Consider the following 10,966-nt stretch of genomic DNA (forward strand, 5'->3'; position numbering starts at 1 on the left):
ACAGAACATTCCTGCCCCAAGCCTGAGAGAACAGCGTGTCCCCCCTCCCCCCACCGGTGTCTCCTTGCTCCTGGTATGAACCTTCTTTGCTCCTCCAGCTAATGACTCAGACTCTAGAGTGATCACCTGGTTTCCCTCATGGAGGTCCTGGGGACCAAGTCTGGGGAGGAAGGGAACTGGGAAGAAACCTGTCCTTCCAGAGCAGACCACTGTAGTTAGTGATTGAAGGGCTGGCTGGAGGCTTCGCAGGTGGGACTGTTTCAGTATTGAACTTCCACAAAAGCACAAGTTCCTGGAGTTCCTAGGGGAACCCCTGGAATCCCAGGCCAGGCCAAATACTTTCTTTTGACCTTTCTTTAGTCGTAGAATTAGGGTGAAGCAACCTAGGAACTTTATCTTGGGAGCAAAATTGGAATGGAGGGGATGGGGAGAAACTCAGGCATTAACATTAGTAGAATTTTAATACACACACACACATATATGCATGTATACACATACATACATATATTTGTGCTGGTACTGGGCCTGGAACTCAAGACCTGGATGTTGTTTCTTAGCTTTTTCACTCAAGGCTGGAGCTCTACTACTTGATCCGTAACTCTACTTCTGGCTTTTTGCTGGTTAAGCAAGAGTCTCAAGGATTTTTCTTCACAGGCTGGCTTCAAACTGTGATTCTCAAATCTCAGCCTCTGAAGTAGCTAAGATTTATAGTCATGGCCAGTGCCCAGCTTAATGCAATATTAAAAACAAAACAAAACTTGGAGTGAATATAAAGCAGTCTGTGGTTTCATAACTACAGAACATGTGAACAATTACTAAAGGACAATAAGGATACATAAATAACAAAGAAGTAGATATGTATAGGGTGGAGCCCCAGACAGGGTGCTAGCATGCACTGTTCCAGAGGTGTGGTGATGCTGATCCAGAGGGGCCTTGCCTCTTCTCCTGGGCCTTCCTTAGGGGTCCTGAAATATAATCCAGGGACAGTCTGCTCTGTGGTGCTGAACCAAATGATTGATCTCTAGGCTTTGCATTTCCTTGCATTCAGCTATGGAGGAATCTTATAAACCATCCAGGGCCCAATCCTACCTGATGACAGCTAAGTCCAGGGCATGAGATGGTAGAACAGGTCTTAGAGTTGGGGAACTGGAGGACTGAGGAATGTGTGTGTGCTGTCAAGGTGTGTGTGTGTGAGAGTGTATGATGTATGTGAACATGAGTGCACAAGTGTGTTTACAGAGGCATGCGTTTGGGAGTGTGAATGTGGGGTGTGTGGTCACGTGTATGAGGAAATGAGGGTAGGTGTGTATGAACACATGTGAAAATGGATGGAGGAGCATGCAACCAAAGGCGTACATGGTATGCCAGGGCACATTTTGGATGTGTGCAAAGGTGTGTTTGTGTGGGACTGTGTGTAAGTAATGGTACCCACAAAGACTAGGCCTTGTCTCATCAGAGGTGGTTCCTGGGTCCTGGCTTGGGGCCTGGTGGCTACAGCTTTTCTGCAGTGACCCCCTGGGAATTGCCTGGCAGTTATGGGCCACTGGGCTAGAGAGTTGAGGCTCCTGTGGCTAGGTAGGAGGCCAAGAAAACCAACAGTGCTTCAAGCAGGTGGGGCCGCTATTGTGCAGCAAAGGTAGTTCCTGTCCTGCAGCTGGCCCTGTGGTCACACCTGTATGGCCACACCTGTGTACACGGCTTGCCCCTTAGGTACCTTCTTCCTAATGACACTAGGAGTGGGTCCCCATATCCCAGTCAGAGGCACACTTCCTAATTCTCACCCAGCATGCTCAGTTCCATGCACATGATGAAACCTATGCCAAAACTTTCCCACAGGACTCACAGTTCTTTTCTGCAAAACAGATGTCATTGGAGGAGGGGACCTGTGTGTGGCATCATGGGAACTGCAGAAGGACATAATGAGGCCACGACTGTGTGAGAGCCCTACCTTCAGAGATGCAGGCTCCTTGCTGGGTGTTGGGATGGCAGGCTGCAGGCTCCCCCACCCTCCCCGGGGCCTTATGGGAAGGCCCTGCTCTGGCCCAGATAAGTGGACTTTGACAGCCTCACATTGACTGTCTGCCACCCCCTGGTTTCGGGAAGTCCTGGCTATGAGGCTGGCACAAGTGAGTCATTCTGCATCCACATCACTCAGCTGGCCTTGAACTTTCCCTCAATTGTTTGTGCTAAAATGGTCTCCCTTTCTCTTTTCTTTTTCTTTTTTTTTTTTTCTTTTGGGTCCTGTCGTGGGGCTTGAACTCTGGGCCTGGGCGCTGTCCCTTGAGCCACAGCGCCACTTCCGGCTTTTTTCTTTTTGCTTATGTGGTGCTGAGGAATCGAACCCAGGGCCTCATGCATGCAAGGCAAGTGTTCTACCACTGAGCCACCTTCCCAGCCCCTCCCTTTCTCTCTTCTTTCCTTCCTTTCTTCCTTTCTTCCTTCCTTCTTTCCTTCCTTCCTTCCTTTCTTCTTTCCTTCCTCTCCCTCCCTTCCTCCCTCCCTTCCTCCCCCTCTTTCTTTCTTTCTTTCTTTCTTTTCTTTTCTTTCTTTCTTTCTTTCTTTCTTTCTTTCTTTCTTTCTTTCTTTCTTTCTTTCTTTCTTTCTTTCCTTCCTTCCTTCCTTCCTTCCTTCCTTCTTTCTTTCTCTTTCTTTCTTTCTTTCTTTCTTTCTTTCTTTCTTTCTTTCTTTCTTTCTTTCTTTCTTTCTCTCTTTCTCTTTCTCTCTTTTTCTCTCTTTCTCTCTCACTTTCTCTCTCTCTTTCTTTCTTTCTTTCTTTCTTTCTTTCTTTCTTTCTTTCTTTCTTTCTTTCTTTCTTTCTTTCCTTTTTTCCTCCTCCTCTTCTTCCTCTTCCTTTTTTGTTGCAGTATTACAACTTAAACTCAGGACCTAGATACTGCTTCTTAGCTTTTCTTCTCAAGGCTAGTACTCTACTACTTGAGCCACACCTCCACTTCCTGCTTTTTTGTGCTTAATTAGTGATAAGAGGCTTACAGACTTTCCTGTCTGGGCTGTCTTTGAACTGCAATCTTCAAATCTCAGTCTACTGAGCAGCTTGGATTACAAACATGAATCACCAGTGTTCAGCTTACTTTTTTTTTGATCTACCATTTTGTAAGCCAATGGTCTCTGTTCATAAACAATGGACTCTGTTCATAAATATTTTGCCTTCTGGTATTTGAAATGATGCCCAAGTTATTGCTTCTAATTAACTACAATGCCCTGACAGACCTGTAGATGAGCATTTCTAAGAAGCCCCAACTCCACCAGGAGCTCCCTACCCCTCCTTTCCCCCTCCATGCATCAGGCCTCGCTTTCTGCTTTGCTTGGTGCCCAATCATTTCATTACCAAGAAAGCAGACACTTCAGTTTTTGCTGGGAGAGAAGTATGAGGGGACTAAGAGGAAGATATAAAAATAAATGACAAGAAAATAAAGTGATGCATGCATTTCTTGAGATCTACTTATAAACAGCCCCCTTCTAACTTTGTTCTGCTGCAGCTGGCTCAGCCTGAGCCAGATCAATGACTTGTGAATTCTGCTCTGAGACCAAAACTACTCTCTCCTCCTGTTCAGCAAGTTTGTAGCCAACTATGCCACACGGTAATTTCTGTCCAGAGCCAGGCCATGTACAAGTAACAGAGCCCAATGGTCTTGTTCTATTCAGGTCAAGTTTAGTGTTGCAAAGGTGTTGGAATTGTCAAGGAGGGACCCTGTTCAGATTCTGTGGGAGCTGCAATTTGTACAGTGGCGGATGACTGCCCTCTAGTGTCCTTGTTGGAGATGAGCATAAAAATAGATTCAGCCATCCCCTAGAAAGGGGCAGGTGGACAGGACAGTGAGAGGAGCCCTGGGGACAATCCTTGGGTAGAGCTGGCCCATTGGAGGATACGCTTTTCAAGAGCAAGGTGTCCAGCAGCTTCTTCTGAAGTGCTTCCAGAGTTCAAATATCTATGGTACCCTCCATGGGACAAATTGTAGTCTTGTGTGTGAACCTAGGGGGCTGCCTGAATCTGAGACTTTCATACCTCTGCCGCTTAGTCAACGGTTCTACCCTGCAGGAAGCTATTCTAGAAGGACAAATGGCCATGCTCTGATGGCTGTTCGGGCTGCTTGCTTGGTACACAACTCATCTGATTGGGAATTGCAGACAGTCCTGAGGGACTTCCCTGGGATGACAGCAGTTAGCTTTGCAGAACTGAACTTGAACCTGGACTGGGACCAGGACCCCGAAACAGCCTTGAAGACAGTTCTGTAGGTTCTTCTCCACAAACTCATCATCTTCTTAAAATGGTGATGATGGAATCCTCCAAAAATTCAGGTGTGAACTGACAGTGAGGCAAACTCTTTTTCTGTCTGTGTGCACCATTACTGGGGCCTGGTGCTCTCCTTTTGGTTTTTCAGCTTTTTGGTGGCTAATTAAACATGTGAGTCTGAGACCCTTATGGCAAGAAGGTCCATAAGACTCTTGTCTCCAATTGACCAGAAAAAAGCCAGAAGTGGAACTGTGTGACCCAATGGTAGATACAGCCTTGAGTGAAAAGCTAAAGGATAGCACCCAGTCTCTGAGTTCAAACCCTAGTACTGCACGCACACACTTGCATGCGCTCCTGCATGTGCGTGTGCACACACACAGAGCAAGGAATGTGAGAGGCAGATTGCCCCCAGTAAGCCACACAGCTGAGAGGGCTGATGTAGGGGATCAGAAGCTGGTTTGGTTTATGTTTTACTTACTTATTTTGTGGATCTGTGATAAACAGAGGTCCTTCCTGGGCATAAGTATGGGGTCCTAGTTAGGCACCTCTTCTTCTATGTTTCTTTTGGAAACTTCTAAAGTGAGTGTGATTTTTATAGCTGGAGCAGAATTACTGTAGCCTAAGAAAGTCATCTTCCCTTGTCTTTGCTTGTATGCCCATTGTCTTGCAAATAAATGCATACTTGTGGTGAGGAGCAATGAGTTTTGGAGTCTGTTTGGACAAGCTAGGAAGGGATCATGGAAAGAATAATTAGATTGTCAGTTCTTAGGAACGCAGCATGAGGCACCCTGTCGTTCAACCTTTGGAGACACCACCATAATACATACATTACGTTGTGTGATTCCTGCACTCAGGAGCTAAGATGAGTGGTGGGAAATCTGCTATGTAGTGATACTAGAACTTTTCCCCTCAAGAAAGAAGAAATAATCCTGAGAAAATGTAGGTAAGGAGTCTGGGTTTCAAGTGACCACAGCCACCAGGAGATTCCTGAGGGTCCGCATGCTTGGCACCTCCCACAGCGGATCACTGAGATCCAAGTGGTGTTGGCATGAGTCATGTGACATGACATCAAGGTTGTGTAGAGCTGGTGAGGCCACAGACCTCTGCATCTTACCCTGGAACCTGATGCAGCCTGTCAGGCCTGTTTCCCTCTGGCATAAAGGCAGCTGCCAGCCTTTAAGTACGTCTAATAATTACTCAGGTCTGAGCTACCGTCACCAAAGATGAGGACTCTAGACACCGGCTTTAGTAGCTATGGGCTTGATGATTTCAGATGATTCCATGACAGAGAAGAAAGTGCTGTCTTGGCTCAGGTCTGCTCTGGCGGATCCTAGACAGCTTTTGAGAACCATTGCTGTCATTTTGGCTATCAGGAAAATAGGGAAGGAAGTATGTGAATGGGACCTGGCTACTTCATTTCTCAGATCGTGCTGTTTCTCCTCTGGGGCAGAGTGAAATCAAAGCCACCCCAGAAAAGATGCATAGATAGTTCACTGAGGTGCTAAGTATGGGTCCTTAGGAAGTTAACAGTCCTACCGGCATATGAAGGCTGCAACTGGGGAAAACCAAGACCCCAAGGGGCCTGCTGAACATATTGGGGAACAGGAGGAGTCTGTGGGGCTGCGAGGCTGTGGAGCTAGCAGGTATGAGGCTGGCAGAATTATTCAGGTGCCGGGGAATTTCACTAGCCCATAGTGCCTTCAGAATCAAGTGGATTTGATCTAGGCGCTAACTGTCCCCACTCTCTCAGACATTTAGTCCATTCAGCTAAGCCACCACCTGTCTTTTCTTCCTCAGGACTTTTAAAATTTAATATTTTACTGTTATTGTAAAGATAATGTACCTAGGGGTTACAGTTACAAAAGTCAAGTAATGAGTACATTTCTTTTGGGGCAATGCCATCTCTTCCTTTGCTCTCTCCCAGTTTTTTTTTCCTCCCAACCCCACCCACAAGTTGCATAGTTCATCTTCAACATAGCGTCTAGTACCACTGCTGCATTTGTTCTACCATTGTTCCTCCATTTCTGTGTCCCCTTTACCCCACCGGAGAGATAAACAAACAAAGAAGACAAAACAAAAACAACAATGAAGGAAAAAAAAACTCTTGTTTTCATTTCCTGGAGTTCATTTTGATAAGTATTATTTTATATGATCAGATGTACATAGACATTGTGCCTTTGTGGTCTTCTCGTAAAAATAGCCTCCTTTTGGTTTCACTCTGTGTGAATGCCTAGATCCTGTATAATTTATCAGGTCCCCATGTATTTTAGGTTTAGCTTCTCCCTTGGAAGTTTTTTAAACTTTCTTTCCTTCTTCCCTTTCTTTTCTTTCTTTTTTCCAATTGGAAAAGTTTAGGAAACCTTTTATGTTTCTATTAAAAAAGAAGCCAACATAAAGCTAACTTTTTTTTTCTGTTTGCTTAATCCCCCTGGCTGGCACTCTTATCATTTGAATTATGCTTCCAGTGCAGCTTTTTGTGATTATTTTTAGAGCTTCTCAGATGTTTCTGTGTGGGTTAGTCTTGACCTATAATCCTCCAGATCTCAGCCTCCTAAGTAGTTAGGATTACAGGTAAGAGATACTTGCACCCAGCTAAGCTAGCTTTAATATATATATATATATATATATATATATATATATTCATATATATATGCTGTTGTTCTTAATTGAAAGGGACCATATACACTGCTTGGGGTAAATAAAGGGAGTATGCTACGTATGGGGATGGCAAGCTAGTTTATTTGTCACTGTGTAGGAAGAATCCAGATGTCTCCTGTGGGGTGATTGTTTTCTTCCTAAGATGAACACAGCAGTAGTCAGGCAGGGACATGATCTGCTGTCATTTCTTGGAAAGCCAAGTGTGGAGAAGCCATGTACAGGGATAATAGGAAGGGTGGGTGGTGGAGAGAGGGTCAATGTCTGCAGGGAACTGTGGAGGGTGCCTTGGTACTATGTCCCACACTGTACTCCAGAGATCTTTGGTGCAGGCATTGAAGAGTCCTGGTGCATCTGTTTCTTGAAGCCTCTTAAGGTTTTCCAGTGCATTTGGTTCAATCAGCACGCTTCTCTGCAAGTTTGCCACTTGTGACATCTTTTACCAGGTTAGACAGTCATTATTTTTATATTTGCTTCATTTACTTTGAGCAGTTGGGTTGACATATACTTAATGTACAACAATGCACATCTTGAAAAGGTACCATTTGATAAATGTGGTATCATTGTCCTCCCCAAACCATTAGATAATTGAGATAATGAAATCTGTATCAAACCTGAACTCACCTCACACTTCTGCTCGCCCACTGAGAGCACTGACCTACGTTTTATTGTTATACATTAATTCCTCAAACAAGCAGAATCAGATGGTCCATAGTCTTTGTTCGGGGCTTTGTGTTCAAATCCTACTACCACCAAAATCTTTTTCCATGGAACTACTATATGACTCAGCACTTTAAATGAAATATAGTCAGTGTGTGGAAGAGATTTCTGCCAACCTGGTTTACCAGTGGCTGAAACAAGCAAAGCTGAACCCATGGAAGCAGAGAGTAGAACAATGGCTTCCAGAGTTGGGGGGCGGGAGGCTGGGGAGATACAAAATTTCCATTGGTCAGGGGGAGAAAGTTGAGAGATCTATTGAACAGAATGATAATGAATAACAATCAATTTTATACATAAAAGTTGCTGAGAGTAGATTTTACATGTTCTCACTGAACAGGTGAGGAAACACATATATTAAAAGCCTAATGTAGCTACTCACAACATATACATATTTTAAAGCATTGTTTTATACAATATCCAGGATAATTATTATTTATCTCTTAAGAAAAAGTCAAGCTGGGTTCTGTTACCTCATGGCTATAATCATAGCTACTCAGGAGTCTGAGATCTGAGGGCTTCGGTTCAAAGCCAGTCCAGGTAGTAAAGCTAGCAAAATGTCTCTTCTAATTAACCAGCAAAAAGCCTGACTGAAGGTTGCCTCAAATGGTAGAGTGCCAGCCATGAGAAAGTGAGAGGCCCTGAGTTTAAGCCCTGGTATAGATAAAAACAAACAAATAAACAACAAGGATAGCATCCACCATATATAACATAGCCAGAGGGACCCTTACAAGTACCAGTGTTACACTGTTTGGTCTCCAAAGCTTTGAGCTAAACAAGTCTCCTTTCTCTATCCAGTGTTCCCTCTTCCCTCAAGTATTTTGTTACAGCTGCAGAAGATTCAGAAATACCAGAAAAGGTGTTTTAACTCCAAAAAAATGGATTTAAAAAAAGATAGGTATTAGTATTAATTTTATTTTGTGAATGAAAGAGCGGAGGCACAGAAATGTTAAGGCCACACAGAGAATGACAGAAATGCAGGATTAGAACTCCAGCTATGGAGCTCAATATCTGCTCTTTGTGTAGATGTGACAACACATTCTGCTTCTATTCCAATGTCCTACCTCTTCGTGGAGCTGTCAGGTGCATAGATATAAACATTTAAGGTGCCAGTGATAGGGTAAGGCACACTACTACCTGGGCACAAGTTGTCATGCTTCACTTTTTTTCTTTACTCACAGTAAAAGTGTTTTCATTTTTTATTGTTATTATAAAATTGATGTATGGAGGGGCTGTCACGTTTTACTTTTTGATGGACACTGGTGGACAGCAAGGTAAATAAACAAGACCTGTCTGAGTGGCCACTAGACTCGTCTGCCATATTTTAACTCTAGCTGCAATTTTTCAAATATAATTGATAATATTGGAGGTACGAAATGGATGCCCTTTGACAATTTTATGTGATTCAACCAAATAGCAATAATTCATGCTGGGCACCAAAGGTTCATGCCTGTCATCCTAGCTAATTAGGAGGCTGAGAACTGAGGATTGAGTAGTGAAGCCATTTGGGGCAGGAAAGTCCATGAGACTCATATCTCCAATTAACAGTAAGTAGCTGAAATTGGAGCTTAACTCAAGTGGTACGACCTTGAGCAAAAAAGCTCATAGACAGTGTCCAAGCCCTAAGTTCAAGCCCTAGAACGGAAACTAAAAATACCTAATGCATATCTGAATAGTGTGTCACAATTTGCAAGAGCAAGTTTGTGGATTCTCTTTTCACCCATTCATAGTAGGACAAGTAAAAACCACATTGAAAAGGAACTTTTCCAAAGGATGTGCAACAGAGAGGGCAAGACTAATCATTTGACCAAGTTCTAGGGTCCAAGTCTATTGCGCTGTTCCTCTTGTCCTCCATTGGTCCTGGTGCCTGGCCAGTGGCTGCTAATTTATGGTCAATATGCAGGAGGGTTAGGTGCCACTGATTTATAATGGCTTGACTTCATGATATAGCAGGGTTTTTTTGGTGGTATGAAAACAATAGGCACTCAATAGAAACTGTCATTCTAATTGTGATATTTTCTCACATGGTAATAAGTGGTACCCTCCTCTCTTTATCCTAGGCTGTGGTAAGAAGCTCCAGGGCTCCAGTTTTCCATCAGTCAGGTTATCACAAGGAGAAACAACTGATTATCTACAGTTTATTGTGTTACTCCTTGTACATATGTCTGTGTGGGACTTGAACGCAGGGCCTGGGCACTATCTCTTAGCCTTTTTTTTTTTTTTTTTTACTCAATCTCTACTTCTGTTGTGTGTGTGTGTGTGTGTGTGTGTGTGTGTGTGTGTGTGTGTGTGTGTTTTGCTTGTTAATTGGAGATAAGAGTCTCAAGGCTTTCCTGCCAGGGCTGGCTTCCAATTGTGATCCTGAGATCTCAGCCTTCTGAGATTTTAAGCATGAGCCACTGGCACCCAGACTACTCATTCCTTTTTTATTCTGTTTTGTATTTTTGCATTCTCATTCTCCATCTATAAAATAGTAACAATAAAATTGTATTAAGATACCTATCTCTGCGTGTATTTTACTAGAAGATAATTTATGCATCAGATGTTCTGAATGTGGTTAAGGTAAGTAAAACTGAGCTAGGATGGACAGTTGATTTGGTACCTCAGGTATTTTTTTTTTCAGTATCTCAGATGTTTTTTCAACTTAAAATCTTTTCACCTTATTATATATTCAACTTAAATGAGCTTACTGGGACATAACTCCCTCAGACAGAGGAGCATCTATAGACATGTGCTGAGTTCATTAGAGACAAATTGACAGGAAAGCCAGCGTCAAATGTGCCAGGAAGTGCCACTATCCAGAGGCAGGTGTTAAACAAGAGCCATACACATGCCAGACATGTATGCGTTCTGGAGCTATTTCTAGAGACAAACTTCTATTTCCACATGTCTATTCACATGTATGTCTGAGTCTGACACACAGGGCAGCTGGGTGGAGGGCAAGTAACTTGCTGGGCTATTTCTCACAGTATGCCCTGGGTCACCTGCTTCCTTTGTCTGAAGATGCTTCTGCCCAAGTCCTGAGCCCCTTTTCTGTGGGGTCCCGTGTGACTCTCTGTCCTCTGCATCACCTGTGACAATGTCACAGGTTGCCCTTGACAAGGGTGGTGCTGGCTGGAGGCTGGGTGCTCAGCCAGGGATGGTAGCCGTGGGTCTCAGTAAGGAACCATATGATGTCCTCCACATGCACATCTGGGCTTCCTCACAATATGGCAGCTGGATTTTAAGGCAGGATATTACACACAATGAAAGCAGAGGCAGCTGACTCTTAAGGTTTACACTCACAGTTATCCAGCATCAAAACAAGTCACAAGAGAGAGGGCAAAGATTTTACATCTGGAT

The sequence above is a fragment of the Dipodomys merriami genome, unplaced genomic scaffold, assembly GCF_024711535.1.
Source record: "Dipodomys merriami isolate MVZ:Mamm:240054 unplaced genomic scaffold, mDipMer1.0.p SCAF_22, whole genome shotgun sequence".
Lineage (NCBI taxonomy): Eukaryota > Metazoa > Chordata > Mammalia > Rodentia > Heteromyidae > Dipodomys > Dipodomys merriami.